This window comes from Ictidomys tridecemlineatus, chromosome 11 (genome assembly GCF_052094955.1).
Source record: "Ictidomys tridecemlineatus isolate mIctTri1 chromosome 11, mIctTri1.hap1, whole genome shotgun sequence".
Taxonomy (NCBI): Eukaryota; Metazoa; Chordata; class Mammalia; order Rodentia; family Sciuridae; genus Ictidomys; species Ictidomys tridecemlineatus.
Genome location: NC_135487.1, coordinates 125,282,332 through 125,295,662, shown reverse-complemented (window position 1 = coordinate 125,295,662; position 13,331 = coordinate 125,282,332). Strand labels below are relative to the sequence as shown.

The following is a 13,331-nucleotide window of genomic DNA, read 5'->3' as shown; positions in this document are numbered from 1 at the left end:
AGCCCTTTTATTTTGAGACGAGGTCTTGCTACTTTGCTTAAGGCCTTACTAAGTTGCAAGGCTGGCCTCAGATTTGCAATCCTCCTGCTTCAGCCTCCAGAGTTGCTGGGATTATAGGTGTGCATTATCATGCCTGGCTTGGTAAAATGGTTTTGGATAATTTGTTCTGAAGTACAACTGTCGAATTTCCAAAACAAAACTCTGCCATAGAGCCAAGTTGAAGATGCAGAAGGTGACACAGCCTCTGTGTCCTACATCCCCCAGACCAAAAAACAAACCAACATCCTTCCCAAGGAAGCAGAGGCTGCTGGGCAGAGGAGCAAGTGTGAGAACAATGAGAAGAAGGAGTAGAGTCAAGTGCATCCAATGGCCAGAGCACTCTCCATTGGTTGGCTCTGCCTCTGCCCATTCTCCATCCCCTCCAGTGGGTCACTGCAGCCATCTCCCAACTGGCCTCCCTGCCTTTGCTCTCTTCCCTCTTTCCAATCACCTCCCACACAAATACAGTTTCTATCTTACAAAAATGCAAATATTCACTGGACATTGTGGTGCACGCTGTGATCTCAGTGACACCAGGTACCAAGGCAGGAGGATTGCAAGTTTGAGGTCAGCCTGAGCAACCTAGTTGTGGGAGACCAACCTTGCACATGACTGAGTTAACTTTCCTGCAGGGTGATGTGGCATCAGGCAACACCTATGCTGCTAGACAGCCCTGCCCTTCTTGGGTTTGAGGGACTGAGTCTTCTGCGAGGGTGTGCCTAACTGCCCCAGTCTGGCTGGGCACAATTCAGGAGCCACTTGTTAAAAGAAACTAACTTTATTTTTAGAACCACACATGCCAAACAAAACAGCTCCTCAGGAAAAACCCTCAGAGCCCAACTGCCACCACCAGCTTCCCACAAGCCTCTCACACTAACACACGCCTCCCCACTTCCCACAATCCTCCTGCTCTTGAGGCCCATTGGCTGGGTCGCATGGGCGGAGCCAAAAAAGTCCCCCAATGAGCAGCTCTGTGGTCTGAAAGGGCAGGGAAACAGCCCAATGAGCATCACTGCAAAGGAGCCAATCAGCTAGATGTTGCTGGGGCTGCTGTGAGCCAATCATCAGCTGGCAGTCTGAAAGTTTGCTGGCAGCTGGAAGTTTGCTGGGGCCCCTTCAGCTGTGGCTCTCAACACCTAACCCTAACCCTAACCCTAACCCTAACCCTAACCCTAACCCTACATCCCCATAGGAGGAGCTATGCTCACCTGTTTCTTTGTAATATAACTCCTTGCCCTGTTTAGGATAGAATGTTCTATGGAAATACCTTTTGTGTGTCACCTTCTCTTACTGTGCCCTTGGGTATGGTCTTCCTAGATGTCAGTCAACCTTCTGACAGCAGACATCATGAAGCTCCCTGAAACCTGAAGACTCAGCCCCCTGAAACCTGACCCCTTGCCTCATTTGAATAGTTTCTCCTCAATAAAAGGGGTTGGTATGAGTGGGCTCTCTCTTTCTTTTTCTCTTTCTGTGGACCCTTAATGTCAGAGGAGCCATCACAGTAACCCCAAGGAAAAAGGTATTTCTGTCTCTTGTGTGGTTATTTCATGTAGCCCAGTTCCCCTGGAATGACCCCTGAGTGTGTTAGTCATGAAGAACCCGGCAAGTGGAGTCCCTGGGTGGGCACAAGTTCTGAGTGTTTAAGTTGCTGGGAAAGAAAGCCACAAATGGTGGCCCGTAAGAGGACTCCAGTATAAATATTAAAAATTTAGTGAGTTGAAAGTTCTCTCCAGAAGTTAAGCATGCTTGGGATTGCAGAGTATTGTGGGATGAATTGTAGAAAGTAAGTGAATTAGTTAGAAGGAAAATCTGTGACATTAAACTAGTCTGAAACTAGACCCGTGGACAGCAGTGCTTTTAACCCTTAAATGACCTGACCTAAATGCTGACTCCTTTAAGATCTGATAGTAACACTGGCATCTGCCACTAAAACTCACTTTTAAAGCACCCATGTGCTACAAAAAAAGTACAAAATAGGGGCTGGGGATGTGGCTCAAGCGGTAGCATGCTCGCCTGGCATGCGTGCGGCCTGGGTTCGATCCTCAGCACCACATACCAACAAAGATGTTGTGTCTGCCAAGAACTAAAAAATAAATATTAAAAAAAACAAAAAGTACAAAATACCAGCAGACACAAGCTGCCACCACAGGTTGCAGAGACAAGGCAAGCTGCTACTCGCCATAGGATCCTGACCAGGTGGGGGAATGCAGACAATACCAAACAAAATGCCACTGGCTAGGAAAACTTAGGGAACCTTTGCCCCAACAATGGGCAACAGGCTCCATGCTGTTTCCGTCATCTTGGTAACCAGGTGATGCCTGTCAGCAGGGGGGCTTCCTGGTCCCGCCTCCTGCATTTTCGTGGGCTTCCCATTGGTTCTTCCACTGTCTCTCAGACAGGACTTCTGGTCCCACCTTCTAGCCACAAACCTGTACTTCCTGTTTCAGACCTGCCTGAGCTTGCTACCTGTGCTGCTCAGAGCATACATTTTTAGAAATGCTCACCTACAAAAGCTAATGAAAAATATCTTTTTCAGGCAAAAATATTAATTCCACAGGTTTATGTGTTGCAGCCCTAAATTTGTTAGTTTTGAGTTAAATAACCTGACTTTTCTCTATAATTGTGTTACTAAATAATGTTCTATTGACAGATACTAAACATACTTGTTTACATTTTACCTTAATTTTGGAGGTTATGGGGATGCATATGTTCGCCATAGGAACAAATGCCGGCAATGTTTCTGTGATGAACAAAAAAATCCTTATTCTCACTCCTGACTATATTATTACAAGACATAAAAATGTATACATAAGTATCTTATTTCAGTTACATCAAGTGACTTCACATAGAAGAGTGCACTCCTAATTAAAAATAAATTAAAATGGATCCAAAGATTTTAAGAACCACTTGGTTACATAAAGTTAATACAATTATAAGTTGTGCCTTTATTCTTAATATATTTTTATAGCTATTTAAATAACCTATAGTTGTTAATCTATAAAATAATTAGCATACATGTCTAATTGTTTAGTATATATAGTTGTCTAATTGTTTTTCTTCAACAGAAAACCCATAATTTGTATGTTTTATACATACATTTATCTGATACTCTGCCTTTTAGTTACAGATATTTGAGATAAATGTATTTTACTATAAATTTGCTTTTAAAAGAGAATACAACCTTCAAGTAATTTCTAATTTTCAAAATAATTGTACAAATTTTTATAAGATGATAAACAAATATAATTCTGTCAACAGAAATATCTAAGAACTTTCACTATATTTTCATTGATATTTCTTATCAAAGTACAATAATTCGTTTAGATTCTAAGGTTTTCAAAAATTATTCCAAAGTATAACCAGAAAAAATTCTAGAAGAAAAAGATGCTTCAACAGAGAGGAAGCACACATTGGAGGTCCTAAAAAGAAGAAAGAAATCGTCTTTGGGTAAAACAAGGTCTTTATATTCTAGATTTTAATGATAAAAATATTTTTCAAATAAAAAGATTTTATATCATTATCTAAACAGATGATATGGAAAATCAAAACAATTAAAAAAGAGATTTATATGTACTGGACTCAGTATAAAAATTTTAACTGGTTAATTCAAGGACATTTCAAGCTATTTTCCTAATTTCTCCCTGAGCCATGCTCCGTATTTGCTACTCTTCACCTCATTCTAATGGCCCTTCCTCTCCTTGATCTGCTGGTGGCCCTCCAGGGAAGAATAGTCACCTCCCACAGTCCCCTGCATGACAGGCAGCCTTTCACTGGGAGAGAGCAGGAGAGGGGTGAGGGACTCCAACATGGAAGATGGGAAGGCTTTTAAGAAGAGACTGGGTTAACTGGATTGAGTGTCCAAGATGTGGTTCCAGTCAGTGAGTGGTGGAGAGTACACCAGCCATCTCTGTGACATCTAGCTCTCGATTGCTGCTTTGGTTTTAACTCTCCTCCTTGGCTGATAATTTTTCTGTGTAGCTTTCTAAGTGACAAAACATTGATATGTCTCATCTTATCCCTGTGGCAACATTGGTACCTGCTCGAATTAGGTCAGTATGGAGGGTTTTCTCCATATGGATGCATAGATCTCTTAGGACATAAGATCAGTAAAGGAAATCCTTTGATTCTTCTACTCATAGAAACTAGAAAGCAGATGGCACTGTCTCTGTGAGGGGCCACAATAGCCTGTCGTCTTCACTTCCCCCCCATCTTTATCCCTTTGAACTTCTCCACATAGTAGGGATGATGTCCTTTTGTAGTTATGGCTCCCACACAATCAGAGAGCAAAGGGGCTTTCCTGGCCCCTTCCACAAAGACAGCTGGAAGAAAAGGTTCTCATTGGTGAGGTTGGAACCCATGCCCACCCTTAGATTGTGCATTGGCTGGTGGAATCGCACACTCCACCTGGTAGACAGGGATGCACGCACTCCCCTGAAACTAGATTCAGAGTGCTGTGGTCAACAATCATACAAGCACACAAGGTTGGAGCAGAAGGGAGCAGTTTCTTTATCCATTCATCTATTGAAGAGCATCTAGGCTGCCTCCACAGTTTAGCTATTGTGAATTGAGCTGCTGTAACATTGAGGTGGCTGCATCACTGTAGGATGCTGCTTTTAAGTCTTTTGGTATAGACTGAGGAGTGGGATAGCTGGTGGTTCCATTCCAAATTTTCAAAGGTACAGAGGTACTGCTTTCCAAAGTGGTTGTACCATTTTGCAATCTCAACAGCCATTAATCAGTGTTCTTTTTCCCCCCACATTCTTGCCAACATAAAATAAACTGTTTTAAAATATCATCATATGTAACTCATGTTTGATCCTCAGCAGTGGCCAAATAAAATAAAATAACCATCTTCTTCAGGCACATGTTCTGTGAATTTGGGGAAGAACTCAAGAAATGAACTTGATTAGATCTGTGGTTGGCAAATTGCAGCCACAGGTCAAATTCAGCCCAATGCCTGTTTTTGTAAATAAAGTTATATTAGAACACAGATGCATTTATTCTATTACAAATTGTATTTGGCAGTTTTTGTGTTCTAAAAGACAAAGTTTTGTAGCTGTGACATCAAAAACCTAAAATATGATCTGACCCTTTACAGAAAAGTGTGCCTATCCCTGCCCTGGATGATTCTGTTGACACAGCTGATCCACGTAACTTTATAGGGTCATGATGAGGAGTAAATGAATGCATGTAGGGCACTTGACTTTGTGCCTGGGAGCTGTGGATATAGCTCAGTGGTCAATGCTTGCATGTATGAGGCCCTAGGTTCCACCCCTAGTACTGAAAAAATGGAGTAAATGACATTAATAAATTTCCTAAATATAATGTCTTTGCATTCCTGTACTAAACACAACTTAATCATGATGTATCATGAGATTATATTTGCTAATATTTAATGTAGGGATTTTAACTTCTCTGTTTATAACTGGTATTTGCTCATGTGTTTTGTCCTGTTTTGTCTTGTTTCTGGCATTTTCTGTGTCTGATGTGAGTACTGAAATTAAACCATCCTTTCTAAATGAACTGAGGAGTATTGTGTTTTTTTCCCCTTAATTCTGGAATAATGTACACAGCATCAGAATTTTATTTTGTTTGGCAATTTGTTAGCATTCACTCCTAAAACCATTTGTTCTTCAATGTCCTTTATAAGGACATCTGCCATGCGACCAGCGCTGGCTTCATGAAAGAAGGTTCGATTCATAAGTAAATGCTAGGGAGTTTTAAATTAAAGAGACAAGACTCTCATTACCTTTACTACCGTCTCCAGGACGGCTTCTCCTAGCTCCTGCCTCAAGCCACCAAATGTGGTTGCAAGGTTTACAGAAGAGACTAGCGAGAGACAGAACACACCAGGGTGTGAGCTTTTATTGGGGAACAAAACTTCTGGGCAAAATCGCATCCAATGAAGGTTAAGGGGGGCAGCATCCCAAGATCAGGGGCAACAATTGGGTCTTTATTGCAGTGGCCAGGCACGCCTCTGCATGGACAAACCCTCTGACCTGGAGAAGGGTGGGGAATAGCTCTAATACAGCTGTGTCTAAGTGCTTCTCACCCATCCAGTGAGGTAACTCAAATCATGTGCAAGGATGGCCTCCCACATATTTCCCCCTTTTTTTCTTTTAAAAAGCAGGCAATGATTTACTCTCTGGAGTCTCTGCACTCTTGCTCTGAAGACTCACCATCCTATAATTACAACACAAAAAAGAATTAACAGCGGGGCTGGGGATGTGGCTCAAGCGGTAGCGCGCTCGCCTGTCATGCATGCGGCCCGGGTTCGATCCTCAGCACCACATACCAACAAAGATGTTGTGTCCACCGAGAACTAAAAAATAAATATTAAAAATTCTCTCTCTCTCTCTCTCCTCTCTCACTCTCTCTTTAAAAAAAAAAAAGAAGAATTAACAGCAAAGAGAACAATCCAATAATGTACCTGGCCAAATGTTTAAGAATATTTCCAGGGTTAAATCCATTTAATTCCTTCAATATTTGATTAGCCAAATAAGAAGGATCCAAAAAATCAGCTCTATTATTTTGAATATCTTGGATATGGTGATGGAGTTCCAAAAGATCCAAGCTATTATTATTATTTTGCTAAATACCCAACAAATGGTTCTTAAACTTCTCCCAATCCCAGAGAGAAGCATTGTACTTTGTAGCTTTAACTCACGCATTTATAACTGGTGTGGCATTTAAGCCTTTCCTTAAACTTTAGAGCAAAAATTTCATTACCTATATTTATAACAGTCACCTCTAAGGTGTTTAACTCAGTCTCAATCCTTTCATCAATATTTACTTGATTATGCAGAGCCTTGGAAGTATTTTGGGCTAAATTATTAAGAAATTTTGCATGTTGAATATTTTGAGATAAAGTTATCGAGGCTGTGACAGTGGATGCAATGAAAGAAACCAAAGCCAAAACTCCTACAATTATAATTCCAATGGCACATCTAGGTCTCGCTAGCTGGGTATGAATTTTCTGTAAGACATGAAAACCAGCATCAGTGTACCATGGCTCTGAAATATTAGAAGGCAATAAAACAAAAGAGGCCTGATGAAGTATCAGCACTCCTTTTCCTCTATTATATCTAGTAACACAATTGGTTAGGTTACATTTGTTACATGTTACAACATATATGTCATCTATCCATTTAACTTTTACATTTCCAATGATTAAAACATAAGGAAGAAGATTGGGCACAGGCTCATAAGTCATAGCAAGATCCCTCCTTACAGCTCTTGCCAACAAATTTTGGTAAAGGCTTGTCTGTAAAATGTAAGAATTCTGAGGCAGCAATTAAGCACCAAACATCTTTTTGAATACCACCCTCACAGTAAGTCAAAACAATACTAACAAACCCTGCAGGTGTCATAGCAGAATTTTTTTCATAATTGTCTTTTATCAATTTTTGGAGATCAGTCTAAAATATACCCACTTTCTTTAGACATCTCATGTTGTACAGGAAAAGTATTTAAACAATCTGTCCATCTAGGAAAGGTGCCAATCTCAATTGTAGAACTATTTGGACAATGAGGTATTTATGGAGGTTTTGCAGAAATGACTGATTTGTTATGGGAAAGTCCCATTTTGATCACTGATCTAGTATAAGGTTTTAAGTCTCCATAAATAGTATGATTAGTCAGTCTAAGTCTCCCAACCACTGTCTTTTCCTCAAATGATACTCTCAGCTAGCCAGCATGTTTATCATGGGACTAACACAAAGGTAATTGTGCACTGTATCCAGAATAATTAAATCTAGTCACATGATTGGGAGTAATATGAGTATCTATAAATCATCCCATCATGAATGAGTCATTAATAAACACTAGAATAGATTCTCCAGTCCACACAGTCCAGAAAGTGTCTGCTTGATGTCCTTTTACCTGACAGCCCGGCAGGACAATCACTCCATCATCAATGGAATCTTATTCCTTCCTAGGAGTCGAATTATTCGTGAAGCGTGTGTTGTCAGCTTCTTCACATCTTCCCATGAGATCAGCTTTTCAGCTGGGTCATGTTGGTTCCTCTTTATCCTTCTTCGATATCTCTTTCTTTTGAATGGGGGCTTCTCCGGGTCGATCTTCAGTCGCTTGAATCTTGGTTCTATTTCTTTCATGTCTCATTGTGTGTTCAGGCACCCAGATAGGATGGAAAGCATCTTCTGGAAAAATACAAGCATGACCTCTGCCCCACATAATCACTGGATCTGGGCCTTTCCATTGACCAGTCTGTAAATCTTTCCACAAAACTCTGCCTAAAGGGCCTGTTGTTATGGAAGACATATGTCTCTCAGCTGCAGTTTGACCTTCTGTGTCACAATATAGAAAATTTTAAAAAAACAAGGCATGGTTGAGGCTATTTTGGGGAGTCATAAACCTATACCTCCATTTTAATTTTTGTAATTGCAGCTTAATAGATAAATGAGGTCATTCCACAATGGCTTGACCTGGGGGGTTATAAGGAATTCCTGATTTATGGTCAATTTGAAACTCTTGGCAAAATTGTTGAAAAGAAGAGCTAACATAAGATCATGCATTATCTGTTTTAGTCTGTAAAGGGCATCCTAATACAGCAAAGGCTGCTAGGCAATGAGAAATTACATGTTGAGTATTTTTTTTTTGTACGTGCTGTGGCAAAAATAAATCTGGAATATGTGTCCACTATGACATGTACATAACATTGATTACCAAATTGAGGAATATGAGTTACATCCATTTGCCATATTTGATTTGGTTTTAATCCACGGGGATTTACCTCTAATGGCAGAGCATTGGCTTACAATTTGACATGCTTGTTCTCTGGTAATATTAAATTTTTTTACATAAGCTGGAAGCATTTTGATGATGTAAGGAATGTGAAGCTTGTGCAAAATCATATGGAGACATCTGTTGAAAAACAGCTACTAGTTTATCAATCCTGTCATTACCTGAAGTTAAAGGTCTTGGAAGATTAGTGTGAGCTCGTATGTGTCCTATGAAACATGGGCATATTCACATTTGCACTGCCTTTTGTAGATTATGAAATAATTTAAATAGCTCTTTTATATCCAATATATATCCAATAACTGAAGTTTCAATATTTTTGGTAACCCTGACTGCATATAAGCTGTCAGAACAAATATTAATAGGCTCATTTTTAAAGTAATGTAAGGCACAAATGAGAGCTTGTAGCTCTGCTCTTTAGGCAGAAGTATATGAGGTTTGTATTACCTCTGTGTGAACATGGCTATAAAAACCTGCTTTACCTGAGCTTGAACCATCAGTGAACACCAATAGAGCTTTATCTACAGGGTGTGTATGCACAATCTTTGGAAAAATAAGTGATGTTAATGATGCAAATTGAATAATTTTATCACGAGGGTAATGACTTTCTATCTGACCAGGAAAATCAGCAAAAGCTATTTGCCATAAACTAGAAGCTTGAAAAAGCCAATTATTTTGTTGAACAGAAAATGGAATAATTATAATATCAGGTTTAGATCCAATTAATTGTAAAACTTTCATTCTAATCTTTAATTACTAATTGAGCAGTAGAGTCATGAAAAGGAATTAATGTCTTTTGGGGAGAATGAGCTAAATAAATCCACTCAATAACTCCCAATCTTTGCCATATGGCTCCCATAGGGGTATGTACCATTAAAATATTAATAAATATATTAGTTTTTGAGGATTAATCCTATTAAGCTGTGCATTTTTAATTGCTCTTTCAACCCTTTTAAAAACTGTTCTAGCCTCTATTGTCAGCTGATGTGGAGAGGTTGGAGAAGGATGTCCTTGCAATATCTGAAATAAAGGACTTAAATCAGAAGTAGTCAGTTTTAAGGATGGCCTCAGCCATCTTAAAAAATCAGCCATCTTAAAAATCTCCTAATAATATTTGAAAGTCATTAAGGTATGTAATTCCTTAACTTTTATCTGTAGATTTTGAGGACGGATTGTACGTCCTTGAATTATCTGACCTAAATATTGAAAGGGAGGCATCTTTTGTATCTTTTGAGGAGCAATGCACAAACCCATTGCTGTAAGTGAAGCCTCTAACTGAGTAAAAGTTTCTGAAAGTACTTCTGGATTAGCATGAGACAATAATATATCATCCATAAAATGAATAATATATACATCAGGAAAATTATCTCTTATAGGAACTATCACTTGACCCACAAATTTTTGACATCAAGTAGGACTATTATGCAGCCCTTGAGGCAAGACCTTCCAGCAATATCTTTTAACAGGTTCTTTAAAATTAATTACTAGGACATTGAAAACAAATTTTTCACAATCCTCAGGATGCAACCTTATTGAGAAAAACAATCTTTGAAAACAATTATCATTAAGCTATAGTTTAGGGGAATTGCTATGGGGGAAGGGAGTCGGGCTGTAATGTTCCTATAGGCTGAATTGCATAGTTTATTGGCATGCTTTGCATAGGCTGTAATCTAATCATACACTGTAAATTCATAATTTGGCTGCCTTTCCAAATCAATAAATTCACCCATTCCTAAAAACATTGCCATGGGTGTTAGGAGATCTTGCATTTGATTTCTCTCTGCTTGCTAGGAACAAAAGTCTGTCCAGTATAACCTCCAAAGTAGAAAATCTCCCCCACTCAAGCAAGCCCTGACATGGAAATCCAGTCACTTGGTGGGAGCAGTTGAGAGCAAATAGTCTCAAGCAAGCTCTGCATGAATAGTGAATTTGAACCATAGACCTCGCAGGCATTTTTTAACTTTTTAATAGTTTTAAAAGGAATTAACATGTGGATGCAAACATGCTGGTCTTGATCATTAACTGTTCAAAAACTGGGAAGAGCTGAAATTCACTAGTATCTTCCCCAGCTTCCTGTGCCTTCCTAATTCCCCACTGGAATGGAGTAAGAAAAGTCATTGCCAACTCAGAATATCTGTTAAAAATTGTCCTTTTAACAGACAATGGACGAATTTGAATGGCCAGGGAAGGTGCTGGTAAGCACAGTCTGTTGAAATTCCCTGGTAGATCCTGGATTTCATTGTCTGATTCCTCTCCATCTGACTGCGATTCCTCCATAGATTCTTTCCTGTCGCCATCTTGAATTTGAGCTTGTAAGCCACGTGGAAGAGAAGGACTTTCTATCTCTCTATGATTTTCCTCTCTAGAAGAAGGAACTTCTATCCCCCTGGAGGCTTCCTCTCTATGATCTCCCTCTCTATGTTCTTTCTCCAGACTACTCTGGCTTCGCTCAGGCAAGGCTAAGTTTTTTACTTTCGGCTTTTGCCCCGAGGTTTTTTGTTTGAATATAATTTGTCTTAGCTTTTAGCTGGCTTAGAGAAAAGGAGATTTCCTTAGCCTCAGGCAATTTTTCCATTTGAATAGACTTAATGGCTCGCTGAATACCTTTCAATAGATCTTCAGGGGGCCACGACTATGGCCCATGTAATCAAAAAGACAGATCTCTAATGCAGTTCAAACCTTTTGAATATTCTCAAAGTTTCCAGGTAATTCATTAGAAAGGCAAATTTTATGTAATTTCCTTCCTAATTTGTCCCATGTATGTAAATTTGGTGAATCTTGGTCACAAAACCAAGGGCAAAATTCACCTACACCCTTTAAGAATTGTAGCAACTGAGTCTTTTTAATTTGCTTTCCCTTCTGATTAATTATTGTCTCTAAAATAGTCAAATACATGTCTTTATCAGTAGAAGCTGAATTCCCCATTATTAAAATTTTTAACATCCCTTTGCTCCAAAAACTGCCTGGTACTTCCATGACCTTAAAAATGTTACAAATTCCATATTTGTATAGTGTGCTCCCTAACTCAACCTAGTCAATTCACTCACGCCTCACTTCTGGGCACCACTTCTGCCACAGGACCAGCGCTGGCTTCATGAACAAAGGTTCCATTCATAAGTAATTGCTAGGGAGTTTTAAATTAAAGTGACAGGCTCTCATTACCTTTTTTTTTTTTTTTTTTTTTTTTTTTTTTTTTTTTTTTTTTTTTTTTTTTTTTAAAGAGAGAGTGAGAGAGAGAGGGGGACAGAGAGAGAGAGAGAGAATTTTAACATTTATTTATTTTTTCTTAGTTCTTGGCGGACACAACATCTTTGTTGGTATGTGGTGCTGCTGAGGATCGAACCCGGGCCGCACACATGCTAGGCGAGCGCGCTACCGCTTGAGCCACATCCCCAGCCCCTCTCATTACCTTTAATACCAGCCGGGGGACGGCATCTTCTAGCTCCTGCCTCCAGCCACCTAATGTGGTGGCGAGGTTTACAGAAGAGAGGAGTTATTGATATTTTTATGGTCTTTTTTTCATATATTTCTTTTTAATATTTTAATGTCATTAGATAGCGTAAAGAGCACACTGGGTTTACCCAATCTGAATGTCTTGGCCTTATTTTAATAGTGGGTGATAATGCATGTAAGTGTACTTCAATATTTCACATGTATGAATTTGCTCCTGACATCTTATTTAATGTTTTCTATTTAACATAACTTTTTTTGCTTTTGTTACATTGATAACATAATTACCCTATACTTTAATCCTATTGGTTACTAAAATTAAGATTTTACTTCAGGGGCTGGGGTTGTGGCTCAGTGGTAGAGTGCTCACCTCGCATGTGTGAGACCTAGGTTCAATAATCAGCACCACATAAAAATAAATAAACAAAATAAAGATATTGTGCCCATGTATATCTAAAAAATGTTTTAAAAAGATTTTATTCAGCATTTAAAGTTAATCAGCATATTTTTTCCCTTTGAACAAAACAAGAACTTTATCATGTTTTCCCATTGTATTTGCAACTCCTCTAACTTGTGGATATCTATTATATACATACATACACATTTATATATAATATAATACACACATGTGTGTATATATTTATGCAATGATAATCATATGTGATGTTTACCGAATTATCTAGATTTGACTGTAGGTCTTGCTCTTTGATCAATGCTGTATCTTGTTTCTTTTATTCTTAAATTCATTTTGCATTTTTTTCCCCTGCATATTGCCCAATTCCTTTTAAAGAGGTGATTAGCTTTCAAAGCACTTGAGTGTCCTAGTGTGTCTTTGCTTGCCCTTGTAGTTTAATGCTAGGTAAGTAGAGTATAAAATTCTAGTTGCAAGTCCATTTTCTTATAAAGGTCATGGAAAATACCTGAGCAGGGTGACTTTAAGGAACTTAAGAATCATGGGACAATGGTGAGGAGCAGGGCAGCCTGGGAAAGGTCCAGGAAGTGATCCACACCTTGCTCCTTGGAGTAGATGGATGATGAGGAGCTTTAGGTCCCCCCTCTGAGCAGAAAAGGCTTCAGCCATC

At 39.1% G+C, this 13,331-nt stretch overlaps 2 protein-coding genes across 8 annotated transcripts in view; one reads left to right on the top strand and one right to left on the bottom strand.

The window, feature by feature from the left end:
- LOC144368757 (Fc receptor-like protein 3) overlaps positions 1-13,331 on the bottom strand; it is a 611,935-nt gene that overhangs the window by 150,407 nt on the left and 448,197 nt on the right.
- Positions 1-13,331, top strand: part of LOC144368442 (CD48 antigen-like) — a 47,007-nt gene that overhangs the window by 26,565 nt on the left and 7,111 nt on the right. The gene's annotated exons all lie outside the window — the stretch shown is intronic.